This window comes from Urocitellus parryii, chromosome 10 (assembly GCF_045843805.1).
Source record: "Urocitellus parryii isolate mUroPar1 chromosome 10, mUroPar1.hap1, whole genome shotgun sequence".
NCBI classification, from domain to species: Eukaryota; Metazoa; Chordata; class Mammalia; order Rodentia; family Sciuridae; genus Urocitellus; species Urocitellus parryii.
The window spans coordinates 110,707,425-110,732,049 of NC_135540.1; the positions used below are offsets into that span (position 1 = coordinate 110,707,425).

Consider the following 24,625-nt stretch of genomic DNA (forward strand, 5'->3'; position numbering starts at 1 on the left):
GTCATACTTATACACAGGCCAAGGACCACATTTTGAGAGTCACTGGATTAGGGAGTCAGGAACTCATTAGCTCACCAGGCAATTCATGGTGCTGGCTGACTTTGGCAGGAAAAGAAATGATAGACTCCTACAGCTCACTTGGTGGGAATTTTGCTACCATGGAAGTCTGCTTTCTAGATGTCTTGGCATATTTTGAAGAAGTTTCTGTAACTACATTCTTAATCTTCCTGCAACTTAACAATGTAAACAGGTCAATTTAAAATCTCCTTCATCATCTCAGGTGGTGAGCACAGAGGCATATAAATACAATGGGGAGCATGCTCAGTTATGCTTGAGCCCCTCAGAGTATCTGGAGCCCCCTTCAACCCTAGCTGACTTGTCCAGTGTAAGAAAAAAATACAACACACTCACAATCTAACCTCTTATTTTCATTTGATCTCAAAATATCCCACTCACTCTACCCCCTCAAAACTCCAATGATAATTGGAAGTTTTATGCGTATGAATGAGTTTGGTGATTTCAGGGATGTTTATATTCTGGAAACTCAAGCATTTAATTCTGGAAAACATTACAGAGCATTGCATTGTGGGCCTGAGCCAATCCACGAAGTCCTAGGACAGTATGTCCCAGACTTAGTTAGCAGTTTACCTGAGGGAATTGGTAGGATGAGCATCCAGCTCATGTAGGTATATGTTATTTAGACACTAGGTGAATTTTAGAAGCTTCAAAAACAATTTGCAAGCCATTCAAATAGCAGTATCCACTTTTGTAGTACAAATAGTAAATCGTGAATCATTTCATAATTCTGTTTACTTTTACTTTGAATAAATGAAAGACGCTTTTTAAAAATTAGCAAATCAGCCCTGATCAGTAAAATGGCTCCCATTGTTTATTTTCTCTATTTTGCATTTACCTCCCCTTTCTAGAATAGTGGTAATGAAAGTTACAAAGCAAACCTTGGACACTTATTAAGTGAAAAAGATATGGGCTAAAACATCTGCCTGTATTATTATATTCATCTTACAAAAATATTATGAAGTACATTCTATCCATATTTTGTAGGTGAGAAATTTGAGACTTAGATGGAGCAACTTGACTAAGATCACAAACTACTAAACAGCAGTAAAATAGGGATTTTTCTAACTCCCCACCCTGACCTTTGTTCATTTGCTGTGAGAATCATGACTGTCTCTGCCAACAAAGGTGATTTTCTGGCTCTACTTCTAGGTTTTCCTAGGGTCCTTGTATAGAAAGAGCCAAAACATGTGAAGCCAATTTGAGTCCTCCCTGTCACAGGACAAAGCTGATAATCAATGATACTGGCTGAATTATAGAATGAAAGAGAATCAGTAGCAATTCTAAAAGAGAAAAACCCAAGTAAGTGGGCATCTTGTAGCCATAGGAGCCTGTTTTCTAGATTTCTTTGAACATTTTGAAATACATACTAACTATAGCAGTGTTCTTAATCTTCCTATAATCTAACCATTTCAGTAGATCAGTGAAGATTTTTCTTCTTTTTCCTGGTATTTCCCCTCCTCTTTGTTTCTAAAACAGAGAGAAAAATCAATTGAAATTTTTAGATATGGCTTTAGAATTTTTCATCCATAGATATTTTTCCCTTCCTGAACTTCTTATTTTATCTATTGTTATTTGGCCTCAATGATTTTTTTCTCTGATTGAGGCCAGAATTATATGGGGAATCCTGATATTGTTTATATATAATTAAAAATGCTTTAGGAGTAAAGGATTCATAAATCCTTATGTGTAACAACTGCTTCTAGTTTCCAACAATAGAAGCTAAGGTGGTAATAGTCCTTAATTCCAAAAACAGAAAGGGCTAAAAAGGATGTAAAATTGAGTATTTACATCTATAATCAAGACCAGAATTATACTTCTTTGTCATATTAAAAACACATAAAGTCCTGGAGTCACACTTTGTTTTTTTTTTTAATTTATAAAAGTAGTATTCTAATCCCTTCATTGTGACATAATGTTAACTATAAATAACCTACAAATATGATGAAATAAATTTTTAAAAATTATTCATTTGACAAAGTACTTTAACAAATATTTTCTTATTTGATTCTAACTCAAAACTTGAGACAGACTTCTTCTTCTTCTTCTTCTTCTTCTTCTTCTTCTTCTTCTTCTTCTTCTTCTTCTTCTTCTTCTTCTTCTTCTTCTTTTTCTTTTAATATTTTTAGCTGTAGATAGACACAATACCTTTACTTTATTTATTTAGTTTTTTTTTAATGTGATGCTAGGATATGAACCCAGTGCCTTACACATTGTAGGCAAGTACTCTACCACTGAGCCACAACCCCAGAGAGACAAACTTCTTTATAGAGAATCTGACGCTGAGAGGTTAAATGACTTACTTAAGATTATAGGACTAGTACTTAAATACTTAGTTATTCTTAGCCTTTTCCATATACTGTACTGCTTCCCTGTTTTATTCTCTAAAAAGAGCTCAAAGGAGAAAACACACATTTAGCCTTATAAGTTCAATATCATATAAATGAATAAATATATTCAATATGATAAAAATTTTGAATCTTAAGGATCATTTTTCATATAGTTATAATCCTAATATCTTTAGTATTCTGTGGTTCTCTGTTAAGTTATAGCCTCACATTTACTTCAACAAACATTTTACACAATATTGACTTATTTTAGGTGATAGACATTCTGGAGCTCCTAGTAGGTGACTACAATTACCCTTTTCTAAAGCTATCTGGTTTACAATCAGAATCTAACAAGTCTTTTAACATGAGTTAACACATATTTACTGTGATACTTTTGAGTCAAATTTTAAATGACAAATCAGTTCTAGAAAAAAAATCAGTTCTAGAACACTAATAATTTTAAAAAGGATAGAAAAGAGAGATCATGCACATAGCATAAGATCCATACCTTTAAAATATACTGGTCAGTGATTTTTAGTGTATCCATACACTGCATAACCAGAACAACTATTTCTAGAACACATTAACCATTACAAAAAGAGATCTTGTACCCATTAGCAATCACCAGCCATTTATCCCTCTCTCTTCCCCCTGTGATTATTAATCTATTACTGCATCTGTGGACTTGATTATTCTATACATTTCACATAAATAAGATATTCCACTATCTGGCTTCTTTCACTAAGCATAAGATTTTCAAGATGTATCTATGTTATTGCATGTGTCAGTATTTCATTCCCTTTTATGGTGGACTAATCTTCCACTGTATGTGTACATCAAATTCTGTTAATTCCTTCACTGGTTGTTAAATATTCAGGTAATTTTCACATTTTGGCTACTGAAAAAATATTTAGTGAGCGCTTAAAAAGACTGTGAATTCTGTCATTGTTGGGTGGCATATTCATTATGGGCTTGTTAAGTCTTGTTGGTTTGTAGTGTTGTTCAAAGCTTCTATTTTGATGCTGATTTTCTCTTACATTGTTCCATTCATTTTTGAAAGGGGAGCATTAAAGTCTCCAACTAATATTGTTAAGATTTTTATTCCTCCCTTCAATTCTTTCAGGTTTTGTTTCATGTATGTAACGGTTAATTGTCAACAGGATTGGATTAAGAGATGCCAAGCATTAGGAGTCTTTTGGGTGTGTCTAGGAATGATTAGTATGTGGAATAGCCAACTGAAATGGAGACCCTCCCCAAGTGTGGGCAGCACTGTCCAATAGAATGATGGCTTGGTTGAAATAAAAGTTGGAAGAACAGGGACGCAACAGCAGATGCAAGCTCCATTCATCTGCAAGGGGTTCTTGATTACTGCTGCAATCCTAGGATAGTGGACTCTCTCTTCTTCACTCTTCTAAAGTGAATTCTTCAGAAGCCTTCCATCTGGGACCAGGGTAGCATGTTGATCCTTCTTGTTCTGGGGCTTCAGCCTCTTGGAAATGCACAGCATCTGGTTCTTCCAGCTCTCCAGCCTGCAGATGGCCATTGTGTACTATCCAGCTTCTGGTCACATAAGCAAACCTAAAAAGTCTCCTTTTTATAATTAATTATACTTCCTGTTGATTCTGTTCCTTTAGAGAACCCTGAATAATATTGTACTTTGGGACTCTGTTAGGTGTATGTACGTTGATAATTGATATAAATTCTTGGCACATTGACTGTTATCATTATTGAATATTCTTTATTTACACAAATGACTTCCATCTGTTTTGTATGATATTTGTGTAGCCATTTCAGTTTTATTTTGGTTACTATAGGCATAGAATGTCTTTATCCATCATTTTAATTTTAATATTTTTGTGTCTTTGGTCTGTAAGTGGAGCCTAATATGTTCTTTTCTCTCATTCTGCCAATCTGTGACTTTTAATTGGATAGTTTAATCCATTTATGCTTAATGGAATTACTGGTATGCCAAAATTTAGTTTTGCTTTTTACTACATAGGGCTATTTGTCTTATAATTTTTTTGTTTTTTTCCTTAATTCTTTCAATACTTTTTGTGTGTGTTTAATATTTCCTGCTCCTCCAATTTAATTGCTTTGCCATTTCATTCAGCATATCTTAAAAATTACTCCTGTAGTGGTTGCCTTGGGAATTATTATTAATCTCTTTATTTGCAATAATCTATTCTTGATCAATAGCACCTTAAATAATACACAAAACTCTTTTTCTATATAACTGCATATTTTTCTTTTGTTTAAATGCTTTAATTTTCACCAATTATATGCTCAGGCATGTATTACCATGAACTTAGATTTATAATTATTGCATTATATAGCTGTTTAATACAGGTCCACAAAATAAATCAAATAATTAAGTATAAAAATGTGCAAAAATGTATTTATACTATATTATATTTATATAAAAGAACTTTTATTTCTCTACTTTCATTCTAGAACTCCTATTACCTGTATCTTGGTGCATATGATTTTAGTGTCTTATGATTCTCTGAAGTTCAGTATATTTTTATTCATTGTTTTAATCTTTCCATTCCTCAAAGTATGTGATATCATTTGGCCTATACAGTTTGCTGAATTTTTTCTGCTTAGTGAAATCTGTTGATTATCTCCTATAAGTTAATTTTTCTTTCTATTTGTTGTACTTTTCAATTATAGAAATTATATTTGATTCCTTTTTAAATTATTTTTATCTTTTAATAATTCTTTTTTTATTTAGATATTATTGTAATAGTTTGATTTAGTTTTCCAACACCATTTACTTTAGAGCTTTGATAATTGATATAAATTCTTGGCACATTGACTTTCATCTGAACTATTTAAAATATTTGAACTATTATTTGAACTATTTAAAATAGCTATTTTTAAATGTTTATTTAATAATTCTCAAGATCTGGGGTTCATCAGATATGGTTTCTACAATTGTTTTTCTTGTACTACATATTATGGGTAAGGCTCATTTTATTGTATGTTTTGTAAATTTTTGTTGAAATCTGAACATTTCAAATAATATAATTTGGCATCTTAAATAGTAAGATTCACCCTCTATCCATGATTTTTGTTGTGGTTGTTGCTTCTGCTTATTTGGGTTGTTTGTTTAGTGACCTTCATGAACCATTTCTGTGAATTCGCTATCTGGTGGTATGCTGCCACTGAAGTCTCTACAAAGTTTTGTAGGGTTAGTAGACAATTAGATCGGAGTCAGCTAATGATGGGACAGAGATGTCTTTGAATATCTGTAACTGTCACATCTGCCATTGTTTTTCCTAGTTGCTCTGCGTGTTTGTTTCTCCCAGGCTTCTACACTCCCATCAGTCAATCCCTTAGTCTGTGCTTCCTGCTTGTAGAGCCACAAAGCTAATCAGAGGTGAAAGTTTAAGGACTTTTCTGGGTCTTTTCTGAACATGCATACCCCATATATGAAATCAGTCTTCCAGATTCCCAGGAATATACTGAAACATTTTAAAGCCTCATGGACCTCTCATTTTGCAACTTTTCCTTTTAAATGTTTTGATTAGGGGCTGGGGCTGCAGCTCAGTGATAGAGCACCCACCTTGCATGTGTGAGGCACTGGGTTCAATCCTCAGCAGCACATAAAAATAAATAAAGATATTATGTCCAACTACAACTAAAAAAAATTTAAAAAAGTTTTGATTAGTCTTCCAACTGTTATTTGTTGTGTCAGGCAGCATTGATGTTTAAAAAATTAGCACAAGATAAGTTCAACTGAGGTCAAATGAAGACACGACTTTTTCAGTGAAATCTTCCAGGGAAGCACCAGGTGGGGGAAATAATGACTCCTTTTTGGGAATGAGACTTGAAAGTGTATCATTTCAGTTCTGCTCCATCTGGTACTAGGAATGCTGGCTGTTGTTTTTAAGGTTGCTCAATGCTGTTGAGTAAGGGAAAGGGATAGCATTAGGGTTATGTGAAAATGACACAAAGCTCACTGTTTTTCCAAGACTCGGCTGCTATTCTTTCTTAAATGTTCTGCAGTCTCTGTTGCAAGCCTTTGAATAATTTCCAGAGTTCTGAAAAAGTTGATTGTGATAATTTCTTGCCAGTGATTTCATTGGTTTTATGGAATGAAATGTCTTACTCCACCATATTTATTGATGTTACTCCTAAGAATGGTTGGTCCTTAAACTTTTCATTGCTGGTGGTGACTTAGTATTCTGTGATCTTTTAGTATGTTGCATAAAATCTGTGTTGTGAGATGAATCCATGTGTGTTCTTCCACTATTTTGGACAATATGCTACTTAATTGACTAACACATGAAGTCTATTTTTCACCATAAAATTCTAAAATTAACCCCTAGTTTAGGGACTCTTCATCTTAAAAAGGTATCAAAACCTACTACAGAAAACCCAAGAACAAATTACTTAAGAGGAATAATCTAATAGCAAATTTAATGTGTATATTTAATTGTAGAGCCTAGCAACTACCTTACTTGAAAAATGATTTTTTTAAAATTTAATCATCATAGTTGCTGAAAGGGCTTAGTTATAGGTTAGATGAATCTTTACTGATGACCTAGAATGGGATAAATATAAGATGAAAAGATTCCAAAATCAAAATTAATTAATGTCTGTGAAATATCTATCGCATGATGTACTGGTACTATACTCAGAAACCAAGGGGTTGTTGAACACTTTAGAATCTGGAAAAATACTTAAAGTGTCCATCTCTTTTATGAATAGTAGATGTGTTTCAGAGTTTTAATAAAACTATTTAAAAGAGACCTTACATGGCAGGGGGGGGGAATAAAATACTATGCAGTTCTTGCTTACTTTAGACCCTCTGCAGACTGTAGGTTCCAGGATTAGTGTATAGAGAGGTTTATAATGCACAATGAAAAGATATCGGGCAGCTAAGATATAGGGTAAAATCATGTAGATCAGAGATCATTTCATTTTACAAGTTCAAGTTCAAAATTACTTTTAAATGACAACCATGAATAACATACCATAATAAAAATGAAATTGTATGTCATAACCTACTAAAATAATGAGAAATGCTTGAGCGACTTTACATGTAAATTTATCTCCTTTCACTATTACAAGAAAATTTGTTGTTATATTCAAAATTTTGGACTTGTTTTTAATATTTACTTTCTTTTCTTATTTCCCTTAATGAAAAATATTGGTACAAAAGTACAAAAATTACTATAATTCACATTTCTTTGTCTGGGTTATAGATTTTAAGTCTGCATATAAAGAAACCAGGGAGCTATGTGAAAATCAAAGGCAACTTCAATTAAGACCTATAGGTTTCAGGAATTTGTGGAATACTTGTTTCTTCTGTAATATGTGATTCAGATGATTTTGCCATTTTTCTCTCTTTAAGTTATATCCACATTGATGTTAGGCTAGTTCACTTATGGAATTTAAAAGCTTGTCTGGGTGGTTTTATAATTAGGCCTTCCCAGGTAGCAGGAAATTTTGCTTTTCTTTCCCATCTAACAGCTGTGTTCCCAGCTGGGTCTGTTTGTTATAAATGAAAATGGCTCTTTAAATCTACATTCTCTGCATGATCAAGCTTGGCATCAGATGCAGCTTCTGGACGATGCCAAAGATAAGCACCAAAGGGTGTCAGATTGAAACTCTGGATCATGGTGTGTTAGATGGCGTTATCAGCCATAATCATATATTTCTATTAAAGTCAAGTGATGTGGCCGATGGATCTTTGAAACGTAAATCACTTCCAGTCTTTGAATGTTTTTGTAATGTGATTGAGATGAATCCCCATGATATGTTTATGGAGCATAATGAACTGTGAAATATGCAGGAATAGAGGTTGTGGTAATATAGGACACTTGTTGACCTGAATGATGATATTCCTTTGCTTTAGGCTATAGGCTTATGGAAGAAGATAATCATTTCTCCAAATAGTACCCATCAAACATCACAGAAGAGAAAGATGTCTTATTTCTTACTCTTACAGTTGATTTGCCTTGCAGTTCATTCACCCTTTAACCTGCTTATTGATATCAATGAATTGTGCAAACTTTGCACTGGTCTTTGTAGTATATATGTATCAGTTTACTAAAAATTCACAAAGTACTTATCAGTCTAAAAAGGCTAAATAACATTATAAGTTTATTTTTTCTAAGTAGCACTTTCTGGCAAAACCATTTCAGTCAATGTCTATAAAAGGGGAATGAAACTCCAAAGATCTGTATAAATAAAAATCTATATAAATCTAAATCTAAATCTAAATAAATATAAATATATTTGTTGACTTCCCTCAAGATTACTTATTATTTATAATTTTCAAAAGCTTGGTTAAAAAATCAGTTGTGTACAATTTAAAAGTGAATGTTCTTCACCCTTTTAGAAAAGAGCTAAATGAAGTTCATTTACCTCTAGTACATTCTTAAATATACTGACTTAGTAAAAAAAAAATGTGTACATTTTAGGTATTCCTCTGGGGAAAATCTTTCTTTAGTTCTGATTGGCTGTTTTGTTTTTTAAGATTCTCAGCCAGAAATGTTTATAAACTATTGAGCATATTGTTATGTTATGAACAGCTATTGAGTATATTGTTACCTAACTCATTTTGGTAATATTTTTAATTGAACTATATTCAACCTGAAAAGTCTCATTTCACCTCTACGTAGCAGTCTATAATCACAATGTAGAACATGAGAAAAAAGCCTCCCCCTCATTTTCTTTCTGGTTTAATAACATTTCATCATTCATTATTGTGTTTTGCACTCTGGTAGATTTTTGAATGGTGAATATACCTAATTGAAATAAAGCAAGACATAATTCAGAGATCTCAATGAATTAAGGAGGCTCTGTTTTTGAGCAGGAATTCTTGGGTTTGTTGCTAATAAAGTGGGTTTTCTCTCTTTTTGGAGGGCATCACATATGTTATACAGTTGGATGGCTTATTAGGATTTCTGGCAAAAGCTAAGATTTATTTAAAATAGAAACCATTTAGAGTATATAGAAAAGAAATGAAATTTGTGTTCATGTGACTATGTTTCTGTGAACTTACCTTTCAGCATTGAGATCAGACCCTTAGAGACATGAGCTCATTTTTCCTGGTTTAATCAAAGCAAATAAAATCAGTACTAATAGTTCAACTTTCTATTCCATTTGAATTAATTGAAATTCTAGCACAAGGCCTCATTTAAAATTTAGCACCAGCATACTTTAGTTAAGACTATAAAAAATGAGGCTATTGATTTATAATACTCTGTCAAAGTCATTTTTATATTAGAATATAACACTATATATTTCATTAAAGTTTGTTCTTCCCCCTACGCAAGAAAAAAAATGGTAAATTATTTAGTCAAATAATCCTTCCTCTTAGAAAGGCATTTTGAGAGGTGTTAATAAAAAATTCTATTTATGATTACAGGTGACTTTTTAACTTTTTTTTTAATCCTCATCACATTGGTAACTTATATGCTTGATCATTTAATATTACCAGGTAAGCACTTTAATGAAGTTTCACATTTAACACTACAAATCAAAGAAATTATAGCTATTGTTACTTTTATTTCACAGGTGATAAAACTGAGATTCAATGAACAAACACACAAAAAGACAAATTACTTGCCCAAGATGAGGCGTGTTGCAAGGTATGAAGCTGATCTGTTAATGCCAAGCTCTTAACTATAACACTGTACAGTTGCTCCTTATTCCAGGATTTCATCTTCACAAATTCACATGCTTAGCTAAACTATATTATTAATCCTCAAATCAATATTTAATGCATTATTTCAGTCATTTGCAGCTATGTGCAGAGTGGTAAAATATCGGAGTCACCTGACTCTCATGTTCCCAGCTGAAGTTGAATAAAACATTGCATTAATTCTTTATTCAGCTTTCACACTTTAAGCAAGTATTTCTTTCATAGCTTAAGTAGCACCACATATTTTGCATTTGTGTGTTCTTGTGTGCATGTGATTTCATGATGAAGTGGCCTTCCACAAAAAGAGTGCAAGTGCTGTCTAGTGTCCCAAGTGCAAGAAGGCTTGTGCAGGTGTGGGTTATGGTGTTGTTGGCAATGAGTTCAAAGTTAATAAATCAACAATATACACTTTAAGTAGAAACGGTCAAGGTAACCTATTGATCAGTTGAAAAAAAATGTGATGACCAGAGGCTAATAGGAACCTAATTCTGTATTTCTTCTAGTACCAGTGAATTGTTCAGTACGCACTAATTCGGTTGAATTTTATAGAACATAACTGCTATGAATAATGAGAATCAAGTGGGGTGGCACACTCTTGTAGTTCTAGTACTCGTACTCGGCAGGTCAGAGAGATATGGGGGTGGGACAACTGAGGAAAACAATGTAAATATGTTATTTCATTTAATTCTTCCCAAAGTCAAGGATTTTTACCCTCATTTACAGGTGAAGAATTGAGGTACAAATATCCCAGGTGACTATCCTACTCTTGAATAAGGCTGTTTCTGAAATGGAGCTCATTATTACTATGATACAGAGACTAGTCATTAACCCATTTTGTTAAAACATCTCAGTAAAGGTACTAATCTTTACATTTTAAATCACTATTGTTCACAGATGTTCTGTGCAGCATATGATCATTAAAAAAAAACAGCAGAACAAAACCAAACAATAAGATTTTGAAGGAACAATTCTAGAAGAGTAGCTCTATGTATATTTAGAATATGTGACTGTCTTCTACTTTCATGTTCATAATATGAAATTCATTGTACGGGGTAAAATCTTCCTATTTCTCTTCTAATGCAAATTACTTGGTTGATTTAACACCATTTGCCCTTCTGCCAAACTGGAGAAATGAGTATTTAAGTCATGATGGCAGTGTCCCTGAGATGGCCTGAGAGCTGGAGGGCAGCAAGTGGATGGGGTAGAGGTAGAAGGGCACAAGATCTGTTACATTAGGACCCGTTTTCAACTTGGGTTGAATGTGATTAATTTAGGGGGCTAACTCTCTTCTGCTCAGCTCCGATTTGCATAATTCCCAAGAGTACTTCTTGAGCTATGTCTCAAGTTAGTGATGTTTGAACTCCCTGCACCTGAAACATCTGAAATACAAAGATTTCACATAAATTTCTGGAAAACTCCCCCCCCCCATACACAGAATTTTTTCTCTCTGTATGGGACCTTGCAACTGTAGGTCAGAACCTTGTAGGGGAACTAGGAACAGAGAAGTATGCGATACCATCAACTGAGAGACAGAAAGAATGTTTGATGCAAATTCAGGGTTTGTCATTTATTAGCTGTATCAGCTGAAGCAAGACATATAATTCCCCAGTGAACCCCAGTTGCCCCAGTTCTGAAATGGGTAATCACAAAAACAACACCAACTGTCGCGACCCCTTGCCCGCAAGGAAGACGCAACTCAGGAATCTTCTTTCAGCAGTTTATTCAGGTCCTTGATACTTCTTCTAATGAATCCCGGATGCCCCTCCCAGCCTTAATAAAGCACCTCAAGCCCCAATGCGAAACTGCCACGTGGAACTTTCTCATAGGGTGCTGAAAAACCATGCGCCAACTCTCCCAAATAAGGAGTTGTTTGTCACAAACCACAGCAGAGCCAGCGCCATCTTGTAATGGCGACCATAGTCTGCAAAAGCAGCAGAAGAGGCTCACCACAACAAGTATAGTAAGACTTTGACAAGAACTAGCCTATAAAAATACTTTGTAAAAATAAGATTTTGATTAATATAAAATAACATGTTATTACTCACTTATGATAGTAAAGTGATATTAATTGTTAATTATAAATTGCATTCAAAGTTTGAATTACAAGCATAAAAAGAAATGTCTGCAGAATGATATAGAATGAAGGCTTGCTCCTTTTCCCAAATATTTTTCTCTCCCATGTTCTATAGATGCTGAAATTTAGAGAATTTTTATTCTAACCTCTTTTAGAATGCAAATGCTATTCGAGAGGAAGAATGCTTTGAATATAAATTTTAATAACAGGTTATGCCAGGAGATGCCAGGATACCTTAGGGGGTAAAAAGGGTCTTCAAGGTGATACATGTAAAATAAAGATTTTGTCTTTCTCAAACTTGGTCTCTATGAATCCACTGATCAGAAAATAACCACTAAACACACACATATTCTCTCTCCCTCTCAAAACTTAAAAAAATGGAAACAGGTAAATAGTGAAGCATTAGAAAAAATGAACAAATCAACTTTGTAAGAAAACCAGAGCAGAGAAGGAGAGGAAGTATCACAACCAATGCCAAGAAATGCAAAAACTGCTTGTATAACCTTGGACATGGTGATGACAAAGTGATATGGATTAAAAAAAAAATTACAGAGAAGCCATATTGTGTTACTCTTAAGCATTTCCTTTATCAGCTTATTGCTAACTATGACTACTAAAAAACTTACAGAGGTAAGAATCTGGTTTTAAAATGCTTGGTATTTGTTTCAATCTCTTTCTTCCTCTGTTGGCAGTGATTTTACCTATTGTCATCCTTCAGCAAACATGACCCACCTGCATTTCTTCCACCTGGTCCATAGCCAATAACTCCTGGGCATTGCTACTGTTTAACCATAGTTTCTCAGGGAGATTTTTGGCAACTCTATCGGAAAGAATCAATATCCGCCCCCTCAACTTAAAGTTGTTAAAACACTTTATTTGTGCGTGTACAAAGGCACTTATCAAATGGCATGTTTAATTTTTTGTTGTTGTTGTTGTTCCTCAGATATATCCTTTGCTATCTCTAGAATGTCAACCACCACCTCTTCACTTTCCATTCCCAGCACTTCATCATTTTGTGATCAGGTTTCATTCCCCATTGTATCTTCATAGAACTTCAATTTACTATACGTCACTTCACAGAGAGGTCAACTCAGGGTAGCTTTTCAAAAAATGATTGTTAAGGGAATTAATACTGTGAATTACACTTTTTTATTTGGCAGTTTCTTCATACCTCCCAAACTTTTTGCATTCACAAAATGCCAGACTCCCTCATTTTCCCTTTTACCCTGTTAGTGAGTTATCTTTAATTATATAGGGGCCAGTTGTTCCACTTTTCATTGTAGGTTACAGTGATAACTGAAGCATACTTCTTTGCTTTGTATGAACAACTCTCTAATTCTGGCTAGATCCTTCCATTATTGGGCTAACATTTCTTTATTTTAATGTCAATAAATTCCAATTTAATTTGTTTTATAGGAACTCCATTACAGTTTTTTTCTTAGCTACATTTTAATCACCGTTTCCAGGATTTTCAATCTTCTAATAAAAATACTTTTTACATGTCAAATAAGTCTTCTGTTTCTCAGGAAAAAAAATAGGTTGCATTGAACAAATAGATGCTATTTTATCCTCATGTATTATCTGGTTCATTATAAGAAAATTATGTTCTGTTTTTCAACAATGACATGGTAGTATAAAAAGTATATTTCTCCTGTTTGAAGATTTAACAAATAAATACTTCATTATAGAAAACTAGTAGCAAATGAATGTTTCCCAATTTAAAAAATCTTGTAAATCTAATTACTTCTAATATTAGATCTTTATTCAGTCATTGAAAATATATTTAATAGGTACCCAGTCTGCACATTATGTAAATTACACATAGATTTCTTTTAGATAGATAAAAGAGCATTTAAAAATTTAATGTCCTTATTCAAATAGATCTCTTAAAGAATTAGAGATTTAAATGTAACCTAGTTTTATGGTATCGTTGATGTCTATAATTTGCGCCTATATCACATTGGATATTTAATTCAGAAAATTTCTCTGAACATGTCTAATTTATGTCAAAATTATCATTTTGTGATCAGGTTTCATTCTCCATTGTATCTTCATAGAACTTCAATTTACTATACGTCTAGGAGAAGCAGGTTTTCCTTCTTATATGCAACCTTAAAAGTAATATTATTTCAGATTCATACCCCCAAATTAGTGGACTCTTTTTGTTTGCTTCAAAGGCACTATCACAGAGAAATGTTTTATTTCAGGCATGGTGCAGAAGGAATCTCAGATTATCCATGTACAACATGTCAGAATCTTGAGAACATCACCACTTTCCATAAGTGTTGCCTGCTGGCATTCTGAGATACTGCAAGAGGAGCAGGAGAGTGCAGACTTCTTCCACACTGTGCATACTCAGAGAAAAATCCCAGGAATAATCTGGAGTAAGTCTTGCCAGAAGCCAATAGGCCATATCCTGGTAGCCTTTGACTTAATGTCTTCACAGCACACCAAGAAGAGGAATGGTTATTCCCAACACTCAGACATTCTAGGGTTTCAGATCTAAAACTTAGGTCAAAAGTCTCTAGTAAATGGACAAGAGAAAGCTAAAATATGTACTTTGCTAAAATCTGTCAAATTGCTTGGCAAATAACCAGTTATATTTACATATGGAGTCTTGGCCATGATGAGTCAGGTACAGACATAAGGGCTCCTGATATAGGCATTCATTGACCCTAGTCATTTCTAAAATAAGGGTTATAAATGAGTCAATAAACGACAAAAGGCAGCCTCTGCATCTCAGTGTGTTCATCAGGGACAATAGCATTTGAGCTAGCATTTTCAATGAGCATTCATGATGAAGCTGAAGTCTTTGGTATTAGTCACTGTAGGAGACATAATCACAGATGTCAGTTAAAGGAGAAGGAAATGGTGATATCAAGCAGTGACTAAGGAGCATAAGGTCACAGGGTTTATGCGTTAGTTTGCTTTATTTTGCTGTGACCAAAATACCTGACAAGAAAAATTTAGAAGAGGAAAAATTTATTTTGGGCTCATGGTTTCAGAGGTTTTAGATGATGGTTAGTTGGTACTATTGTTTGGGTCCTAGGTGAGGCAGGACACCATGGAGGAAAGGTGTAGTAGAGGAAAGCTGCTCACTTCATGGTAGCCAGGAAGCAGAGAGAGCAGGAGATGCCAAGGACAAAATATAAATCCCAAAGGCAAACCCTCAGAGACTTAATATCCTCCCTACTACAGTTACCACCTGGTTAGGCCATTCAAATGATCAATCCATCAAGTAGCTTAATCTACTAGTTAGGTTAGGATTCTCATAATCTGATCATCTCCTGCGTTGACGCAGAAGCTTTTGGGGAACACCTCATATCGAAACTATAATAGTTCATTTCAGAATTTACTATTCTTCCTCAACTCTCCCAACCAAGAGATTCTCTATAAGAAGTAGGACAGTATTTTAGAAAAGGGTAAGGTTTTTCTAAAAGATCAGATAAATAGAGTTAGATAAACACATGCATTTTAATTCATTTTTAGTTCTTTATATTGTAATAAAATTCACCATAATAACCTTTGTATATTTACAACCTTGTATGACCATCACTGTCATCTAATCATACCCCAAAAGGAAACCCTATTTCCTTTAAGCAGCCACTTCCCATTCCTCTCTTCCCAGTTACTGGCAACCATTAATTTCTTTTCCTTCTCTATGGATTTGCCTATTTGGAAAATTTCTTATAAAAAGAAGCACTCAGAGCCTTGCTTACCTGGCTTCTTTTATCCAGTATAATATTTCAAGATTCACCCATGTTATAGCATACATCAGTGTTTAGTTCTGTTGGTTGTGGGAAAATATTCCCATGTATGGCTATTATAATTATAGCACCTTTTATCTGTTCATCAGTTGATAGACATTTGGACTAGTTCCACTTATTCATTGTTATAAATAGTGTTGCTGTAAACATTTGTATAAATATTTTTGCTTAGTATCTGTTTTCAGTCATTTGGGGGTATATGCCAGGAGATGAATTGATGGTATTATGAAAATTGTTTGTTTAGTTTATTGAGAAACCACCAAACTATTACCCAGTGTAGCTGTACTATCTTATATTCATTCCCCAGGCAATGTATAAGAATTCTAATTTCTTCACATCCTTGCAAATATTTCTTGTTTTCCTTGTTTGAAAGGAAAGCTTGAAAAGTAAAAAAAAAAAAAAAAAAAAACACCTCAAAATCATGAATTCTCACGTTTACTTTTCTATCAGAAAGTATTTTTGCTTCCCTAGGCAGACAATAGTGCTCTTTCATGCTGGACTTCTTGCTATTGGATGTGAGTGACTGATGTAATATCTGTATTGCCTGAGTTCCCTGGAAGAGAACCTAAAATATCTGAAATATAGAAGCTTAGTTAAGAGGAGTGCATTCTAAGGCCAGTGAGAGTAAAGAAAAGAAAAGAGAAGGGTGGTTTGGACAACAAAAGAAGGTTGATATGTTACTGTGATAGCAGACCGAGGAAGCACTGCTGGGTCACGAAGACTCTCTCTAAATAGACTATATGAAAAAAATGGATGGAACAAGAGAAGGAAATTGACCTGCTTGTTCTCTCTTTCACCTCGTACCATTAGACAAATTTCATCCCACAGAGAAGTAACCCTTCCAAGTAACTAGGTTATATTAACTGGCTGCTTTGGTAGCCACCAGGAAAGCTGCAGTTGGGAATGTAGTTGGGAACTTATTTCAAGTTTGTAAGTGATATACAGAATTTGGACAAAGGGCTGCTCAGCCTTAGCAGAATCCTGAGTCTCACTGACTCTCTTCTTATGGCAGAGGCAATTGTAGAGCAACAGAAGGAAGACAGATGAGTCCAAGAAAATCTAAAGAGGCACATAAGGTGTGACTACATCAGAATTACTGATCAAATTTGTACTTTGCAGGTTGCCCTGGCAATATTCTTAATGGGTTTTCCAGCTTAATTAAGTTTAATTAAATGTACTCATTTGCACGTTATCAGTTAACTCAAGCATTCCAAAATCAAGGATTATAAAATACAAAGATGAAAAGCAGTCTCATCTCTAGTAGCAATACCACAGTAGGTGTTTTTATCATCTTAGGGAGTGTTAAGTCTATTTCTCCAAACACATAAAAGGTTATCTCTTTATATTCCAAACATACAATTTAAGTGCAATTATCTCTTTTACCATGTATAGATGGAGAATGAAATTGTAAAGGTAGTGCATGGGCCCAATGAGGAGAAAGTCAAAGGATAATGAAAAGTTGATTTTCCAAAGCAAAAATCTTGTTGTTTGAAAAGGCATTGCAAAAGACACACTTTCCACAAACATCAAGAGAGTAGGAACATATCAGAAAACAAAATGTTAAACCAAAGGGAAAACAGCTACAGGTGTGAAAGATTTCCAAATTTTTATGAGAACATTATGAATTGCTAAATGCCACTAATTTGAAATGCTATGTAAGTATAGACATTTTTACAATATAATGCCCTATAATTGATATCAAATGAGAAAATTTTTACAGATTAAATACTTAATCTTGATCTCTAAAACAATGGTTTATATAGGTGGAGTTCTGTCAAGAAATTTATGTCTATATCACACAATTTATTTCTTATAGAAGGAAAGAGTATGCACAACTTATCTTTGAAGTGAATGTAACTTGGGCATCTATATCAGACAGGGTTCAGGAGGAAGCAGCTGCCACATGCACACTGGGGAACTAAGGAGATTTTATTGAAGGGACTCTCTCTAGTGGTATGGAGTGGATTAAATAAAACAAAGATGAATATTTTTGTACCCAGATTTAAACAGGCAAAGCCAATACTGCTGTTTTGCCTAAAGGGGCAACTTGAAGCAATTATTGGCAAAATCCACAGTGGTCCTGGTATTTTTGGTAGAAGGATACACCAAACTATACAAAACAGAAAAGGAATTGGGGGAGTAAATTCTCACACCTACCTCATTTGCTGCTGAAAGATCATTGAACTCTACAGAAGCCAGAAGGAAAAGGAGCCCACTGATGAAATCTATTCAATCATCTCCCATGACAGAGTAAGAAGACTGAAGAATACATCTTGAAAGACAAATGAAAAAATATCCACCACTGTATATCAAAACTAGATGAAGACATGACCAGAAAAGGAATGTATAAGCCAATTTCTCCTTTGAGCATGGGTTAAACATTTAGAAATATTGTCCAACAAAATTCAGCAACATATTTTTAATAACACACAATGAGCCAGGCATGGTGGCACACGCCTGTAATCCCAGCAGCTTGGGAGGCCAAGACAGGAGGATCATGAGTTCAAAACCAGTCATCCCAAACGTGAGGCACTAAGCAACTCAGTGAGATCCTGTCTCTAACTGGAGATGTGACTTGATGGTCCAGTGACCTTGAGTTCAAGCCCTGGTACCGAAATAAAGAAATACATAAATAACACACAATGAATCAGAAAAATTATCTCAGGAATGCACTGTCAAGAACAGCAAATGAAACAACACAGCCTATCACACAAATGGACTATAGGAGGATCCCAATATAAAAAGTGAGTAAAGGTTTATTGAGTGATAATCTCAATAAACACTGAAAAAGCTTTTGATAATGTTCAATATCAACTTGAGATAAAAAACTTTTTAAAAACTATAAATGGAATTATAATCATATAAAAACGGCCTTCCCTCAACACTCTAGACATCTATCCCCAAATGCAAAATAAAGCAAAGCAAATAAATTGACAAACACAAATACAAATGTTATATTTAATAAAGAAGATTTCTGAAATTGACTTTTAATACTAAGATTAGACAAAAATTCTGATATGTGTCTACTGTTTAATGTGGTACTAATTTTTTTCCCAATTAAATACAAAGGAAAATGTGTGCAAATAAAAGGAAGATAAGTGTTCAATATTGTTAATTAATCGATCATTTAGAAAAATTATCAGCAAACCACCAGAACTAATAAGATATTGGGGCTTGTCTTTTAGAAATTGAAATAGAAAAAATGGATGCTATTTACTATCACAATAAGGCCATAACGCTTCTATTCCATTTCTATAGTAAAAAAATTAGAATCATTTCATAACATGCCTAAAGGCTTATTTTTTATGTGTCCTTCATCTAATTTACTATCCTCTATATTTTCCAAACCTGTTCACTTCACCTCCATTATTACCACCTTCATCAATGTAACCTTATGTATAGATTTCTGTTTAATGAAGTCACTATAGGCAAAATAAACATGCAGTTGGCAAGTTAGAAGAAAAGTTGACAAGTTAGCAGCATTTAAAAATAAATTTTTGATATAAGATTAGTTATATTTACCAGGAAGTGGCAAAGATAGTACAGAGTTTCTGTATTCCCTTTTGTCAATTCCCTGGACCTTTTTTTTCCAGCCCTGGGAATTGAACTTGACCTGTGAGATTTAGCAGTGAGCTCTTTTTATTTTGAGACAGTCTTACTAAGTTGTTGAAGCTGGCCTTGAATTTATGATCTTCCTGCCTTAGCCTTCCCAGTACCTGGGATTATCTGTGCTCCTGTATGCCCAGACATCGACTGCCTCTATTATTAACATCTTATATTAGTGTAGTTCATTTGTCACAACTAATGAACCTATACTGATAAGTTATCATTAGTGAAAGCGTCCTTTTTATTCAGATTTCCTTAGTTTTTATTTACTGATTTATTGGTGGTGCTGGGGATCGAACCCAGGGCCTTGTGCATACAAAGCAAGCACTTTACCAACTGAGCTACATCTCCAGCCCTTAGTTTTTACTTTTTACCTACAGTCCTTTTTGTGTTCCAGGATGCCATCTATGATGGCACATTACACTTAGTCATCATGTCTCCTTAGGATCTTGGAGACTGACAGTATCTTAGAATTTCTAGTGTTTGATGACCTTAATAGTTTTGGTAAGCACTACTCATTTTGTAGACTACTCCTTGATATTACTAGGGTGATGTTTTTCACATGAGTAGCCTGGATTAAGTGTTGAAGACCAAGAAATAAAATGCCATTCCCATTGCATAATATGGAGGACATATTTTATCAATAAGACTCTTGATGTTAACCTTGATTATCTATTGGTGTAGTATTTTTCATGTTTCTTCATAATAAAGTTTTTCTTTGAATACTACATTCTTGAGAAGAAATTCAGCTATGGGAAACTAAACTTAAGGGTGGGGAGACAACACTGTACTGCACATTATTGAGAGCGCAGTATCTAAACATATTATTTTAAATTCAGCAGAGATTTGTGCATTTCACCCCATTTATTTATGTCTCAATCATTTACTTAAATCAGTATGCACTTATGGCTACTTATTTTATATTCTGGGCCATTGAGTTTTTCGTTTGATTGTTTATCAGTTCTTTATTTTCTGGCATTATTTGAAACATGTATAACTGAAGAAAGTCTAATAACTTAGATTATAGAAGGATCCCAATATAAAAAGTGAGTAAAGATTTAAATAAACAATTTAAAGAAGGAAAATGCAAATAGTTAATAAATATTGAAAATATTCTCACATTAATTTAAAACTAAATAATCATGTAGCTGCCACTTTATTCCCATATAATTAGCAAAAATGAGAACACTAGATAAATCAGGAAATGGGAATTTTTTTCATTTATTTTTGAGAGTGTATATTACTGCAGCCATTTTAGGGAGCAAACAAAATATTTCAGAAAAAGTGAGGAAATGCCTGATTACTTTGGAACATAAACACACAAGCCTCTCTTTCAGGTAGCTACATAGAGACTTTTACAAAGATGTTTGTTTTTGTGGTGTCAGAGTAGAAAATTGGAGACGATCTATATGTTTGTCATATATGAACAGATAAATGGCATACAGTTGTATATGTAATAGAATATTGATCAGAAAAAGCTCTAGATTTACAGAAACATATAATAGTTATCAGAAACAATATTTACTGAGAAAAATAAAAAATAATACACAATGTATAGCACCTTGTTGTTTATATCATGTTAAAAAATGCATATAGAAAACATTATTAGTTTTTTACATATGTGAATAGAAGTTGATGGATGCATAAAATTAATCTTAGAAGACACATTAAATATCAACTCTGGTGTTTTAATGAGAGAAGTGAACTAGGAGAGAAGTGAAAGTAGGGAAGTAAATAGTGATACACTAAATATTCAGACCATAACCTGTTGATGTTGTGCTATAAACTGAGCAATAAAATTAACTCGGTTTTCTTAAATTCAAAAAATTTTATTGGTGCAATATAATTATACATAATTATACATTGGTGCAATATAATTATAAGTTATTCATTGTGAAATATTTGTACTTGCACATAATTAGATTAGTCTAATTCCCCAGTACTTACCCTTTCCCTTCTTCCCTCCCCCTAATTCCCTTCTTCTACACCGCTGGTCTCCCTTCTATTTTCATACAACCTGCCCCCCTTTTCTCTTTAGCATTCACATGAGAGAAAACATAATACTCTCAATTTCCTGAGCCTGAATTATTCGAGTTAATGTGATTCTCTGCAGTTCCATATTTTATCGTTGAATATAACCTTATTGTGAGTGTGTGTTTGTGTGAGGGTGTGGGTGTCTGTATCACATTTTCTTTAGTCATTCGTTTGTTGATGGATTCAGACTGTTACCATTAGGCTATTGTGAAATATAATGCTTTAAATATGATTCTGCATGTATTGCTATAGTATGCTGACTTTGATTCTTAGGATAAATACTAAGGATGAGTGTAACATGCTCATATTGTGATTTCATTCTTAGTCTCTTGAGAAATCTCCGTAATGATTTCCTTAGTGATTTTACTAATTTACAATTTCACCAATAATGTATAAGTATTCCTTTTCCCATGCATTCTTGCCAGAATTTATTATTACTTGTATTCTTGATGATTATCATTTTAACTGGAGCGAGATCAAATCTCAATGTAGTTTTAATCTGCATTTTCTTGATTGCTAAAGATGTTGAACATTTTTTCCTATATTTGTTGGTCATTTTTATTTCTTGTTTTGTTTAAGTGTCTATTTGCTTATTTATTGACTGGGTTATTCCTTCTTTTTAAGATTTTGTCTTAGTTCTTTATATATTCTGGATATTAATCCTCTGTTAGAAGAATAGCTGCTAAATATTTTTTTCTGTTTTATATTATCTCTCTTCATATTCTTATTTCCTTTGCTGTGTATAAGCTTTTTAATTTGACACTATCTCTTAGATTAATCCTTAGTATTATTTCCTAAGCTTTAGGAGTCCTATTGAGCAAGTCCTTGCTTTCTTTTATATGTTAGATGTTGACCCTATTTTTTCTTCTAACAGTTGCAAATTTTCTGGTATAATATTTGGGTCTTTGATCCACCTTAAATTGACTTTTGTGCAGGGTGAGAGATAAGTATCTAGTCTCATTCTTCCACACATGGATACCCAGTTTTCCCAGCACCATTTGTGGGAAGGCTGTCTTCTCCAGTGTATGTTTTTGGTGTCTTAGTCAAGGATCAGATGACTGTATCTGATTGGATTTGTCTCTGTGTTTTCTATCCTATTCCATTGGTCAGTGAATCCATTCTTATACTAGTACCATGCTGTTTTTGTTACAATAGCTCTGTAGTATAATTTGAAATCCTGTATTGTGATGTCTCAATCATTGTTCTTTTTGATTAGAATTGCTTTGGCTGTTCTGGGTCTTTTATTCTTCCATATAAATTTTAGGACTTCTATTTTTTTCTAGTTCTGTGAAGAATGTCTTTTGTATTTAGATGGGGGTTACACTGAATCTGTGGTTCACTTTTCATTATATGATAATTTTAACAATATTAATTCTCCCTATCCATGAATGTGGGAGTTTTTTCATCTTTTAGGGTCTTTAATTTCTTTTTCCCATGTTCTATAATTTTTATTGTGTAAAACTTTTGCCTCTTTGATCATAGTTTTAGGGGGACTATTGGGAATGGAATGATGATTTTTTTTCTTACCAGATTTGTTACTGGTATATAGAAAAGCTATTGATTTTCATATGTTGAATAGATTTAGAAGTCTTCTTGGGGAGTTTTTTTTTTTATCTTCTCAGTATACGATCATATCATCTACAATGATAATCTGACTTTTTGCTTTTCTACTTTTGATTCAGTGTTTGATGGTCAAAAATCCCTAATCACAACTGGTTAAATAAACATGACCATTATTAACAAAGTTGTAAGATAAAAACAAAACTATATTAATGTAGTAATATTTATGTAAATAATTATCATTATTCATTTAATAATGTAACACATATTTTTGAACTTTGACAATAGTCTAATGAAATCAATTGAGGAGTTGAAATATGAATCAAAACCAAATTTAGAAGTTTTCTAAGTAGTTTCACCATATCAGTTTGAAAATTAATGTGGCATATGGCAGCATTTCCAAAACTTGTTATGAGAATATTATTTTCAGGATGTTATTTATTTTATTAATTTTTCTATTAAATATTTACTTATCATAGACTGAAGTCATTAATTTAATATCTTGGGAGAAATTCTCTTATTATGTCTTCCAATAATTGATTGCCTTTTAAAATATAATTTGACATTCTTTATGATATCCTTGTCTATGAAGAATAACTCTAAAAACAATTTCTGTAGATATTGTTGAAATTTGAACTTATACTCCCTTTTCATTTCACTTCTCTGTGAAACTTGTCAGATTTAACATTATTCTTAGATTCAAAGCTATTATTAATTTATCATTACTGTGCAGCTTCTTTTTTATATGCAGAAGATTACAGTACTGGAGAGTTTTCCTTGAATGTACTTGCACTACCATTTTATTCCCACAATAGGATAAAGTCAAGAAACTGGTCAAAAATTCCCTCAATACTTTTTTTATTCTATAATTTATATAACCTCCTTCTTGTTCAACTTCTAAGTTTTATTTGAACCCTAAACATATTTCTTAATCTCATGTTACTACACATGATTTTATGCAGTAATATATTCTGAAAGTTCTCTCCATAGTCACATATGGAGATAGTCTTTGTTCCCTTGTGTAGCTATATCATGGTCCATTGTGTGGATGTTTATTCAGCTAGTCCCCAGATAATGGATACTTGGAAAGGAGAAATGGGTGAGGATACTTTTATTTTTTTAAAGATTCCAGGTATTAAAAAAAGAGCTACAGATATACTAGCCTATGTCCCTTACCGACCTTCTGGTCCTTCATTTTCATTTATATCTATTGTCTCTATTCTGTTAACTTGGGATTCTGTTTCCAGGAGTGTTCATCTTTTATCTTAAAGGCACCCAGAATTGGTTGATCACTCCATTTACTCTACACTGCAAACTTCTAGTACTCACTTAAACTTGGACAATATAGAGCACCCATTCAGTTTCCATTGTTCTCTTGTGACTTGCCATTCTGTCTAGATTGTACCTGTTGGGCTCCAGGGTTCTTCCCATCCCTCCCATATGTGGGATGTTTCATTGCTACTCTCTAACAAAAGTGGTAAAACTACTTAGGTTATACAGTTGTAGTTTGACAGCAGATTTA

At 33.4% G+C, this 24,625-nt stretch overlaps 1 non-coding gene across 1 annotated transcript; it reads right to left on the minus strand.

Annotated features, from left to right (window-relative positions):
- Nucleotides 1–19,787: 19,787 nt before the first annotated feature.
- Trnat-ugu (transfer RNA threonine (anticodon UGU)) lies at nt 19,788–19,860 on the minus strand. The gene has a single exon. It is a non-coding gene; the product is annotated as a tRNA-Thr (tRNA).
- Nucleotides 19,861–24,625: the final 4,765 nt, after the last annotated feature.